This window comes from Gastrolobium bilobum, unplaced genomic scaffold (genome assembly GCF_033153095.1).
Source record: "Gastrolobium bilobum isolate Gb01-03AN ecotype WA unplaced genomic scaffold, APGP_CSIRO_Gbil_v1 utg12082, whole genome shotgun sequence".
Taxonomy (NCBI): domain Eukaryota; kingdom Viridiplantae; phylum Streptophyta; class Magnoliopsida; order Fabales; family Fabaceae; genus Gastrolobium; species Gastrolobium bilobum.
In genome coordinates, this window is record NW_026897435.1 from 107,186 (window position 1) to 120,635 (window position 13,450).

At 38.6% G+C, this 13,450-nt stretch overlaps 1 long non-coding RNA gene across 1 annotated transcript; it reads right to left on the reverse strand.

Annotated features, from left to right (window-relative positions):
• Window positions 1-10,119: 10,119 nt before the first annotated feature.
• Window positions 10,120-12,882, reverse strand: LOC133306883 (uncharacterized). The gene is made up of 3 exons (XR_009750975.1): window positions 12,281-12,882; window positions 11,030-11,101; window positions 10,120-10,453 (listed from the first exon to the last, which is right to left on the reverse strand). It is a non-coding gene; the product is annotated as an uncharacterized LOC133306883 (long non-coding RNA).
• Window positions 12,883-13,450: the final 568 nt, after the last annotated feature.

Sequence of the window (13,450 nt, forward strand, 5' to 3'; positions counted from 1 at the left end):
CAGTAGATGTCTTATTGCAATTTACGTACAGGCGATATTTTATGAAATTGATTAAGTAATCAAATTGGTAATTGATAATGACGTCATAATTGAAAAGAAAAAGAATATTCCGCATTTTTAATTAAGCACCGCTTAATAAGATGTAATGTTAATATTCCGGGTATACACGGGGTGTTACATTTTATGGTATCAGAGCAACGGTTCAAGGGAAAAGCCTGCATGTATTGCAATGATTAGGATGTTTGGTTGTGTCTGTTTTGTGTGTTTGCTCCGTCGAGTATTATTATGATAATGCATACGTGACCACATTGCGTGGGCCTGATCAACTCATAATTTGTGTAACTTATGCAGAATCATGGTAAGACCTGAGAGAAACCGCGAGACTTCGGAGGATCGGCCCGATCCTGTCCTGGCTGCATTAGCTGAGATGCAGGCGGCCCGACTAGCCAACCAGGAGGCCATGAGAATGGCAAACCAGGCCATGCTGGACGCCGTTAGAGAGGCGAACAGGAAGGTCACTGAGGACGTGTTGGAGGCCAACCGTCTGGTGAACATGACGATGTCTAGAGTCATGTTGGAGGAGATGAGGAATGGCCCTGATGTTGGTCATGCTCCACCGCCACCACCACCACCACCTCCACCCAGTCTGCAGGATGACTCTCAGAGTCAGATGGGACATGGCAGTCATCTTACGGGGGCCATGCAGACCGTCCCTGTTTTTGTTCAGGGTCGTGATGAGATCGATCGCCGGCTGAATGCTTTCCGTAAGCATAAGCCACCTGCCTTTGATGGATCCTTTGATCATGTTGCTGCGGCACGTTAGCTGAAAGTTCGAAATGGCCTTGAAGGCCGATGCATGCAAGAGGGAAAAACAAAATTTTTCTTTGCGGAATATACATGCACATCAAGATCATGCTTTAGGAAAGCATGATGTTACCTTGTTCGTGAAATCACCAGATGATCAAGGCCGGTCTGAAGGGTTCAGACCCTCTAACGTTGATCCACACCACCCACTCGTCTAGGTGCAAGAACTCCTTCTTGTGAAGCCACCGGATGATCACCACAAAGAGGCTTGCTAGGCGCTCTATGTGTGATGATGGAGGCTAGATGAAAGTGTTTGAAAAAGTGAAGCTCTCAATGTGAAAGCTTCACAAGTGGCGCAGGAGAGAGGAGAGAATAGGCTAGGTTTTCAGAAAAACCCTTGGAGGAACAACTGATCACTTAGGCACATAAGATGAGAGTATTTAAAATAAAATACCAATCAGATTTTTCTCCTAAAAATCTGATCATTAGGCGCTAGATAGGAGAGAGAGAAGTGGAGCTGTTTTATTTCAAAAATTGCTAACAGGCTCCTAGAATATTCTCTTGAGAATTGGTTCAAAACCTATTCAAAATTTTGATCAGAAATCTTCATAAGATCAGCTATATGGTGCGCCCCATATAGCCCAAAAAGGTGACCAGATACATCTGAGTAGTTGCATTCAAATTTGAATCAACTCACTCAGATTTTCTCCCAACTGACTGAATCTTCTGGAGCTGATTTTGATGAACAAATCTTGCTCACCAACAACCCAAATCAGCGCCATATATGGCCTTGGATCTTGTCCAAAAGATTCTCTCATGATACTAGTGATTTGTTCCAACAAGATCTCATCTTCTCCTTTTGTTATGAAACAACCTTTCATAGGCAATTCAAATTCAAATTCAAATATTCAAATTCAAATTCAAATATTTGAATTCAAACATTCAAACATTCAAATTCAAATGTTCAAACATTCCAATTCAAATTTCAAAATTCAAATTTCAAATTTCAAATTTCAAATTTCAAATTTCAAATTTAAAATTCAAAATTCAAATTTCGAAATTCAAATTCAAAATTTCAAAATTCAAATTTCGAATTCCAAAATTCAAAATTTAAATGTTTGATAATTAATTTAACTAATTAAATTAATTAGTAATGTCTTGGACTATCCAAGCCCATTACAATGAACCATGCGCCCTCCACCCCTTTAGGTGGAGTTCCAAACAACTTCTTGGGCTAATAACTATTATTAGGCCCAATACCTTTAATGCTAGAGCATCTAGACAATTAGGTGTTTGTGTGTGACCCATTAGGTCCAACTTAGCCACTGACATAAATGGGCTTGAGCCCAATAAGCCCACAACCCATCTAATGACAACACAGAGCACTAGCAATGCTTTGTTGCCCCAGAACTAGTTAGATTAATGATTTGATCATCCTATTAAACATATTTGGTTGCCGTATATATTTCCTTTCGTCTCGGTTACCTTCCCATAAAACCTAGGGTAAGGAAGCGTATCAACCCCTGCGGTTTAGGGTAAGCTTTATTCGAAATAGGGAATCTTCAATTTACAGACTCTAAAGGCAGATCATCTCATGATCTCTTTTACTATGCATAGATTCTCGAGTCCCTGTAAATGTCATCCCGATTTCTTTGGTTTACAGATAACCTAATCTCTCACAGAGATTTGACGAATTCCTTCAGCTTATCACCCTAGCCCTGTGTTCTTTCAGGACAAGCCCAACAGTATACCTATGAGTCTCCATGTTTCAGGAAGACGAGGTGCACAATCAAAGCATGCCTTCTAGAACACAGTCTAGGTAATAACTTCTGGTCTTAGAAAAGACATACCCAAATATAAAGAGACTACTCTAATGATACTCTCTGTGAGAGTTCCTCATAGAGTCTCTTTGTGGGTCCGTTCAGTGCGAGCTATACCCTTATAGGTCCACCCACGACTTTAGCTAAGACATCTCCATATCTGTAGCACATGAGGTCTATACCTTGTATCCATATACAAATAGATAAGTCGTGCTAGTCTTACCCGAGATTACTAACCCCATTCTCAGTATCTCTAGACTAGGAACATAAAGATAGGAATAAACATCTGGTATTCTTGAATCCTCATGATTGTGATCTCATCACAGATACTCAAGAGATACCTATTTTATTCCACGGGGTTTATCAAGTTATTCGTAATATATTAACATTAATATCGAGACATAATTATGAAACAAGATAAAGAGTGCTTTTATTTATTTGCGACAATATTAAAAAGGTCTACATCTATGTCCTTATTTAATCATAAGATTGTCTCTAGGACACCCAAATACTAACAAGCTCCCACTTGGCCTAGAGCCAATCAGACCTAAGTCGTATACCCAAAGCCTCATAATGACTATCATGTTTTCTCTGAGAAACAGCCTTTGTCAGAGAGTCGACCAGGTTATCATCTGTGGGAACATAATCCATCTTTACATCCATTCTATCAATGATTTCTCTAATCAGGTGATATCTGCGGAGCACGTGCTTAGATCTTTGATGAGACCTAGGTTCCTTTGACTGCGCAATGGCTCCAGTGTTGTCGTACAGCAACTGTATGGGCTCATCCACGCTTGGAACCACCCTAAGTTCAGATATGAACTTCTTGATCCACACGGCCTCCTTAGCCGCTTCTGAAGCAGCTATGTATTCAGCTTCTGTCGTTGAATCTGCTGTTGTCTCCTGCTTGGAACTCTTCCAAGATACCGCCCCACCATTTAAGGTGAATACGAACCCTGACTGTGACTTGCAGTCATCTTTGTCACTCTGAAAGCTGGCATCATTGAACCCTTTCACTGTAAGCTCATTAACCCCACCATAGACCAGAAACGCATCCTTAGTTCTTCTCAAGTATTTAAGGATGGTCTTGACTGCCGTCCAGTGACCCTCTCCAGTCAGACTGGTATCTGCTCGTAATGCTTAAAGCATATGAGACATCTGGTCTCGTACATATCATGGCATACATGATGGACCCAATAGCCGAAGTGTATGGAATTCCACTCATGCGATCCTTCTCAGGCTGTGACTTAGGACACATAGCCTTTGAAAGATGTATCCCATGACTGACAGGTAGAAAATCTCTTTTCGACCCTTCCATGCTAAACCTCTTTAGCATCTTGTCAATGTACGTGGATTGAGATAAATCCAGCAGCCTGTTTGATCTATCTCTATAGATCTTTATACCAAGTATAAAGGCCGCCTCTCCCAAATCCTTCATGGTGAAGCTTTCTGAAAGCCACTCTTTCGTTGTTTATAATGTGGGGATGTCATTTCCTATAAGCAATATGTCATCTACATAAAGTACTAGGAAGACAACATTACTCCCACTAACCTTCCTGTAAACACAAGGTTCATCCTCGTTCTTGATGAAACCGTTACTCCTAACGACCTCATCAAAACGAATATTCCAACTCCTTGATGCTTGCTTTAGCCCATATATCGACCTTTGAAGTTTGCATACCATATGCTCCTGATCTTTGATTAGAAAGCCTTCAGGTTGTGTCATGTACACTTCCTCCTTCAAGAACCCATTCAAGAAGGCGGTCTTGACATCCATTTGCCAAATTTCATAGTCATGATATGCTGCTATTGCAAGCATGATCCTTATAGATTTGATCATGGCAACTGGTGAGAAAGTTTCATCATAGTCAACTCCTTGTCTTTGACGATACCCTTTCGCTGCCATCTGCATCAGTCTTTCTTTTAAAGACCCATTTATTACCGATAGGAACTATTCCTTGCGGTTTAGGAACCAAGGTCCATACCTTGTTCTGATACATCGAATCCATTTCAGATTCCATGGCTTCAAGCCATCTAGAAGAGTCAACATCCTTGACTTCCTCTTCGTAGTTACTTGGTTCATCATCCTCGACGGTTTGCTGATTATCAATCACAAACCCATACCTCTCAGGTGGATGGATGTCCCTCGTAGACCTACGGAGTTGTGTGTTTACTTCTCCATCGGAGAACGTCGCCTGCTGAGCAGACTTGGGTTCCTCAATCTGTTCATGTGGTTCTTGAACTTCTTCAAGATTAATCTTACTCCCACTGGCTCCTTGAGAGATCAAATCCTTCTCAAGGAACTCAGCATTCTTGGATACAAACACTTTGTGTTCATCCATAGAGTAAAAGTAGTATCCTTTAGTACCTTTAGGATACCCCACAAAAAGACATTTAGTACTCTTAGCACTAAGCTTGTCTGATGCCAATGTCTTGACATAAGCTGGCGATCCCCAAACCCTGAGATAACTCAGGTTGGGTCTCTTACCATTCCATACCTCATATGGTGTGGTCTGAACAGATTTAGACGGTATCCTATTTAGAAGGTATGCCGATGTTTCTAAGGCATATCCCCAAAACGATTTTGGAAGTTGAGTCTCACTCATCATAGACCTAACCATGTCTAACAAGGTCCTGTTTCTCCTTTCGGAGACACCATTTTGGTGTGGTGTGTAAGGAGCAGTAAACTGCGAGAGAATTCCATTCTCTCTTAGATAATCCTAAAACTCATGGCTTAAATATTCACCACCACGATCTGATCGTAATGTCTTAATTATCTTGCCACGTTGTTTCTCTACTTCATTCCTAAACTCTTTGAACTTTTCAAAAGCTTCGGATTTATATCTCATCAGGTACACATACCCAAATCTTGATTTGTCATCCGTAAAGGTAATGAAATAGGAGTATCCTCCTCTAGCCTCAATAGACATTGGGCCACATACATCAAAGTGAATGAGTTCTAATAACTCACTAGCCCTATGACTCTCAATCCCTTTGGGCGTGTGATGAGTCATTTTCCTAGCTAGACAAGATTCACATTGTCCATAGGATTCCAAATCCAAGGAATCTAGGTATCCATTTGCATGCATCCTAGACAATCTTGTTTCATTTATGTGCCCTAGTCTATAGTGCCAAAGATATGATTGATTATCTATCCTAGGTCATTTCACATCCATTTTGAGCACTTCAGTTCCCATTTCTAGAACATACAATCCATTTATTAAGGTAGCAGCACCATAAACAATATCATTCATAATGATAGAAAATGTACCATTCTTAATACTGAAAATAACTCCATCTCGTTCTAAACAAGAAATTGAAATAATGTTTCTAGAAATACTTGGAACATAAAGACATTTATTCAAATGCAGAAAAAGGTCCGTAGGCAAAATGAGGTCGGCTTCTCCAATAGAATGAGCAGCAACTCTTGCTTCATTACCAACGCGGAGGTCCACCTCGTTCCTCTCCAATCTCCTTGGGCTCCTAAGTACCTGCAACATATTGCAGATGTGAGAACCACAACCGGTATCCAATACCCATGAAGTAGGATTAGCACATGAATAATTCATCTCAATCATGAAAATACCTGAGGTAGAAGCATCACCATGCTTCTTGTCCTTCACACTCTTCAGGTAGTCTGGACAGTTCCTCTTCCAATGGCCTTTCTTGCCACAATGGAAGCACTCAGCATCACCTTTGTCCTTGGATGCTTTCTTACCCTTCTTGTTGCCCTTCTTCTTCTTGGATTTTCCTTTGGGCTTAAGGGAGTCACCTTTAGCAGGCCCCTTACCCTTACCGTTGGCCTTGCTAGGCCCACCAATCAGAAGAGCTTGTGTCTTATCCTTCTTGATAGACACTTCAGCAGTTGTTAACATACTTAACAACTCAGGCAAGCTCACTTGCATCCCATGCATGTGGTAATTCATGATGAATTGACTAAAGGAAGGTGGAAGTGAGGTGAGCACTAAGTCATTACTTAGTTCGACATCCATGATAAAGCCTAGATTTCCTAGCTTCTCAATCAGACCGATAATCTTAAGAACGTGACTGCCAACAGACATGCTCTCAGACATCCTGCAAGAGAACAATTCTCTTGAGGCCTCATACCTCTCATGCCTGCCTTTAATGTCATACAACTCCTTGAGATGTAAGACAATAGAGGGAGCATCCATATGCTCATGCTGCTTTTGCAGTTCAGGCGACATGGATGCCAACATGATGCAGACAATCAACACATTGTCATCAGTGTGCTGTTTGTGGGCCTCGAAATCAAATTCTGCGAACCCATCTTCCCCTTCCCTAGGAGCTACGGGTAATTCGGCATCTAGGACGTAAGCAATCTTTTCGGCCCTTAGAACAATTCTTAGGTTCTGATACCAGTCCATAAAATTTGGACCAGTCAGCTTGTTCGTATCAAGTATGGAGCGCAGTGACAGTGTATTAGTCATACTAATTAACTAAAAAATGTAAAGATAAAATTAATTAATATTCGGTCATGTAGTAAAAACAAATTATTAAAAACTTTAAATAATTTTGCCCCTCCCACTATTTTACCTAAGTCAATGACCCTTCCTTTTGACTTAGAGTTATTCTACTTTTAGAATTTACCTTAGTGGGATTAAGAATGCGATTATTTATTTTAACCCCCGTCTGAGACCGCAAGATTAATTTAAATAATGGATTGATCTTTATCAATGGTATCTCATACCCTTTCTTAACATTAGGTTGACAACTCCTTGTCACTTAGTGGTGCATCTCATGCAACCATCCTAACACTATTACCCTAAGCACATAAGCCCGGCTGGGCCTGCAGCTTATGTCTCAGTTAAGCACTAACCAGCACCCCAAGTGTCTTACACTTCTAATACTACTCTTACTCAACGAAACAGTGGGTCCCAATTGGGTTGTAGAGCACCATTATTTAGAGGAGGTTTGAGTAATATTGGTGGTGGGAGGTAATCATGCGCTTAATAATTTTATTCCTTTTAAGGGTTCATTTTATTAAGTCTCATCAAACGCATTAATATATTATCATGCTAGTCGTAACCTATGTCATACATCTAACGGTTTAAACTAGTCGCAATTGGGCTTGCATAATAATCATACAAACGCGATTTAGTCCAACTCATGCATACTAGACGTCATAAGTCATAAAGCATACATATCGCGATACTCTATCTCATGCATACTAGTCGTATAATAACATACATGCAAATAAAACAGTTTTATTTTGAGATAGTTATGGTGCTCGCTCTTTTGTCCATCTTGCTTCTCAAGCCTCGGCTTCTTGTCGTCTATACGCCACTAGCCTAATTTCTCTAATTAGGATTAAAGAAACTCCAAAACATCTTGGAGGGACAAAATTTAAAATACAAAATTTAAATTACAAAATTTGAAATTCAAATTTCATCTCTTTTAAAAGAGCCCAAAATTACACATTAATTTAAATTTGAAATTTCAAATTCCGGGCACCATGACAATCCCCTTCCTCTTTTGCACTTGAAATGTTAGACAACTCACAAGTACAAAATATTATCACATAATATATATTTTCCACGTATGTCTTGATATTTAACAATTAATTATCAAAACATATTTAAAATTTAAAACTTTTCTTAATTTTTCAATTGGCCGAATTATATAACAATTAATATAATTCTAATTTTGTTGACTCTTTCTCAAAGAACACAAAATTAAATCATGCATATAGCCATCAACACTTAATGGCCGAACCATATACTCATAATTTTCGAAAAACATTTATTGCATGCTCATGAAACAATTCATGGAGAAAAAAAATAAGAAAACAATCAAGGTGTTCAAAACACCTTTCATGGTCGAACTCCACCCTTCAAAAAGGTGCTTCCTTTTAAAACTTTTATAAAGAAAAAGACAACCATGAATATGAATGGATGCATGAACATGGCATTCGAAATAACATGTTCATAAAAACAAAAACTTTAACCGTTTAAAGTATTGTAAATTAGAATCCATTCAAAAAAAATTGAATCTTTAACCTTTAAAGAGATTTTAACCGTGAAAAATATGATTACAAACAAGGTACCATCACCCGTCGATGGTAAAGCAACCGGGCTCTGATACAACTTGAAAGTTCGAAATGGCCTTGAAGGCCGATGCATGCAAGAGGGAAAAATAAAATTTTTCTTTGTGGAATATACATGCACATCAAGATCATGCTTTAGGAAAGCATGATGTTACCTTGTTCGTGAAATCACCAGATGATCAAGGCCGGTCTGAAGGGTTCAGACCCTCTAACGTTGATCCACATCACCCACTCGTCTAGGTGCAAGAACTCCTTCTTGTGAAGCCACCGGATGATCACCACAAAGAGGCTTGCTAGGCGCTCTATGTGTGATGACGGAGGCTAGATGAAAGTGTTTGAAAAAGTGAAGCTCTCAATGTGAAAGCTTCACAAGTGGCGCAGGAGAGAGGAGAGAATAGGCTAGGTTTTCAGAAAAACCCTTGGAGGAACAACTGATCACTTAGGCACATAAGATGAGAGTATTTAAAATAAAATACCAATCAGATTTTTCTCCTAAAAATCTGATCATTAGGCGCTAGATAGGAGAGAGAGAAGTGGAGCTATTTTATTTCAAAAATTGCTAACAGGCTCCTAGAATATTCTCTTGAGAATTGGTTCAAAACCTATTCAAAATTCTGATCAGAAATCTTCATAAGATCAGCTATATGGTGTGCCCCATATAGCCCAAAAAGGTGACCAGATACATCTGAGTAGTTGCATTCAAATTTGAATCAACTCACTCAGATTTTCTCCCAACTGACTGAATCTTCTGGAGCTGATTTTGATGAACAAATCTTGCTCACCAACAACCCAAATCAGCGCCATATATGGCCTTGGATCTTGTCCAAAAGATTCTCTCACGATACTAGTGATTTGTTCCAACAAGATCTCATCTTATCCTTTTGTTATGAAACAACCTTTCATAGGCAATTCAAATTCAAATTCAAATATTTGAATTCAAACATTCAAATATTCAAATTCAAATGTTCAAAATTCAAATTCAAATTTGTAACACCCTCCCTTGTATGCATCCAAGAGAGTTGTTTGCTAAGCGGATTAGAGTTCTTTAATCATACTTTAGAGACTGAAAATCACTTTTACAATGCCAATTAAAAACTTATAATTGAAACCGGGTTCGTCACAAAAATCAGAGTATACTTTCAAAATTTCTCAACTACTGAAAATATAACTTTCCTGGCAGACCTTGCTGTCTTTAAAAATTCTTATAAAATTCACTTCAACGATTCAAAAAAATATTCTTTGTAATCTAGAAACTAGACATCTGGGGCTTCACGTTGATATAAAATAATAGTAATTTGAAGTTTGTTTGCCCCTCGAAACATAACTCGCAAAATAAGAGAGAAAGTAGTGGAAATATCACAAATGTCCTGGCTGGTAAAATTCATAATAAATCGATATTTCAGAATTTCTTTGCAAGGTTTATATATAATGAAACTAGACACCTGGGGCTACGCGTGCATATAAATTATGAGAAAATCGGAGCTCCGTAGCCCCAGTACGACAACTTACAAAGTGCTCGCAAAGACTTTTCAAAACTCAGCATTTAGATAACATATCAAAATCCTTTTCGCAAACGTTTCAACATCTGTTTCGAAAATACTTGCTGGTCATAAAATCGTAATGCAATAATAAAATCATAGTTCACAGTAATAAAAGCTTCTCAATTTCATACAGTCATCCATAAAATATCACATCAATAGCAGCATGCCCAAACAGTAGAAGCCAACAGCAAATATCCAAGTCCTCCAAAAGCTTTTACGTCCTCCTGCCATTTTGTAAAAATAGCAGCCCCAAAGGGGTGAGAGAAAATCTCAGTAGTGTGGCAACAAAACCATAATGCAACAATATTAACTAGGCACAAAATCATAAATAGTCACTTCAAACATTTAATCATTTTCATCATATATCATAACGCGTATATAACACCCTTTTTTCCTTTACGCTCATAGCACCGTCGTGCGTGTAGCATCACAGTGGGTATTCCTAATGGCTCCCATGAAGGTGAATCCCACTGTGGAACCTATGCGGACTGAAGCCAATTGTCCCCTCTCCTGGTACCAGGCATGCCTATATGATGCATGCTCAGTCACATGTCCTCAATACAAATATATATATATATATATTCAAGATGTCATGAATGAAGTATACATGCCATGTTATGCAATCGCACCCAACAGAAAAATGTATTATGATGTAAAATGCATGCATATATAATATCATCCTTTCATATTCTTACCATTGGCTCATCATCATCATAACATACATAGGACAAATGTGAGCAACACATCACAATTCCATACACTAGCCAATAGTCACATTAGGTAATACCGCCTACACATACCTTGGCACTTTACTTTTAAATCAAGCATTCCAAACATCATCGAACAGTCCAATTATCTAAGAACTTGTGCACCTAGACAAACACATATATCAAATCAGAATTCATTACGTTCATTTTCTATATATTACACAGCTGTTCCATTCTCCTAATCCTTAATTTACAATCGGTTTCCCTATTCATACATTAAGCGAATTTTCTGCCCTTATATTGATTTTCCAATTGTCCTAAATTGACAAAAAAGTCCAAGGTAATCTAAACATGCACATTCGGTCTTCAATCATCAATTAGGTGCTTAATATATTTAGTTTATGTTTACTATACACTGCATACAATTACCATTACTCTAGGTACTTGAGTTATCATTGAGCTTCACGGCTCTTAACAAAATAAATTTTTATGACTTATGTTTGGTCTCCTTACTCATGCACAAGTGTCAAAAATCCACAATTCTTTATACACAGAGGTTCGGTTTTTTTCATTATCCACATGTGCTTATAATTCTTATCATTTTACATGGCATGTCCTACATGATTTTAGAGGGCATTAAAGAGGCTAAAGAATGCTGTCTACATGGATTGATAAAGGTTATTTTTCCAAGTTCTCAAATTCGGTTTTTTTTTTTTTTGTACTTAAAGGTACTATGTTCAAGGCTGATTAGTTGAGCAGAAATAAGAGAAAAGGGATGACCAAATACACCCCCCCTTTGAATGTATGCAGGGGCCGCGTAGTGTGAGGAAACCATGGCTTGGAACTCAATTTACCTTCTTACAAATCCTAAACCTCTAACCGGTTTTCCATGCTTCAATGCTAAAAAATTTTCTGCCTTTAAATTTATTCTAACAATTACTTGCAATTAACAATACTTCAAGGTCCCTCAAGCATACATATTTGGTTATATAATTATTAGTCCAAGGAATCCTACTTTTCTTTAACTTGGCACATCTTATGTAGCTTAGGCATGGTTATCAAATCTTTAGTATGCTGACCTCTTAAGCTAACTCTAGCAAAGTTAAAATTAATTTTTTTCTGGTTCATGGTGCAGCCCCACAACACCAACGGAAACCATTTCCAAGCTCACCAATCTACTTTTCCTTATGCTTACAATCACCAAGTCTAAGGGTTTTCCAATGAGCAGAACGCAAGGATCGTAATTGACAAAATTTTAATCTTCCAATTTACACATGCAGTGGCTGAACAGAACAAAGAGAATGGAATAGAAAAACAAAATAAAGACATATATCTCTCTCTTACATGCAAGGGGCCGAATCAGAGAAAGGAAGGGAAGGCTTGGGGACTCAATTTGCTTTCTTGGCTGCATCCAAGGATCATCCATTCGAGTGAAGGACAACCACTGCACTCTCCACTGTCCCAAAACGTAGGAACCAGCTGCATGCAGGGGATGAGTGACTCCAACACGGCAGAACTTCTCCTACTTGAAGTGGACTGTGCGCACAAGAGGAGGGAAGGATGTTGGGCTTCAACCTCCTTGCCTAAGGTTACACGGCTGACCAGAATTAAAAAGATGAATATGCTTGACGTTTTGCCGTCTCCTTAGGAAGGTCACGCATTGAGAGCGGGATGATGGAGGAAGGGAATGCAGCATTGTTGGTGCTTTCCTCTAAGAGGCTTACGGTTTGTGAGAATCATGAGAAAAGGTTGCAAGCATTATTTGTGATGTTTACCTTGAGGGGCTGACGGTTGTGAGGGAGATAATGAGGTGAAGGTATTCTGTATGCAAGGACTAAATTACCTCAGCTTGTTTCTCTCCATGGATTTTCGGCTTGAAGAAAAAGAATGAGTTGCATGTGTGATCCCTTTCTGACCACTTGGCACACATGCAATAAGTTTTACTTTAGTTTAATTCTGGACATAATGACCCCAAAGGAGAAACAGATCAGAATTGTTTGTCCTCACTACGTTATTGGATGATGGAGGGATAAGGTGATATAGGTGTATATCCTTTAGCCAATCAAGAATGAATGTACCGATTTTGTTTTGGGGATAGGCTAATGATCATGAGTAGGAAACTATAGGGCTGTCTCATGCTCCAATTAAAGGCTTGGGCCGTGGCCCATGGGGGAAATTGGACCCGAGAATTCACCTAAGCTAATTAATTTTATGAAGCAAACTAAAAGTAACTAGGATTTCAGAAAGAATACTTAAAAATATGCCCATCTTATACTTACTTAGATTTTTAATTCATAACATACATTCACCTTTACCATGGCATATTAAGTGAATTCCTAAAGGTAACCAATCTTATATTAATTATCATTTGATATTCCCACTAAATAATAACTCAGGCTTCTTTATCTTTTGCAATTGAACTTACTAATATCCCCTTTTTAACTAGTACTTTGAATCTTTTAAAACATTCACATATACTCGCTTATAGCAACGACACAATAATTTTCCCAATTA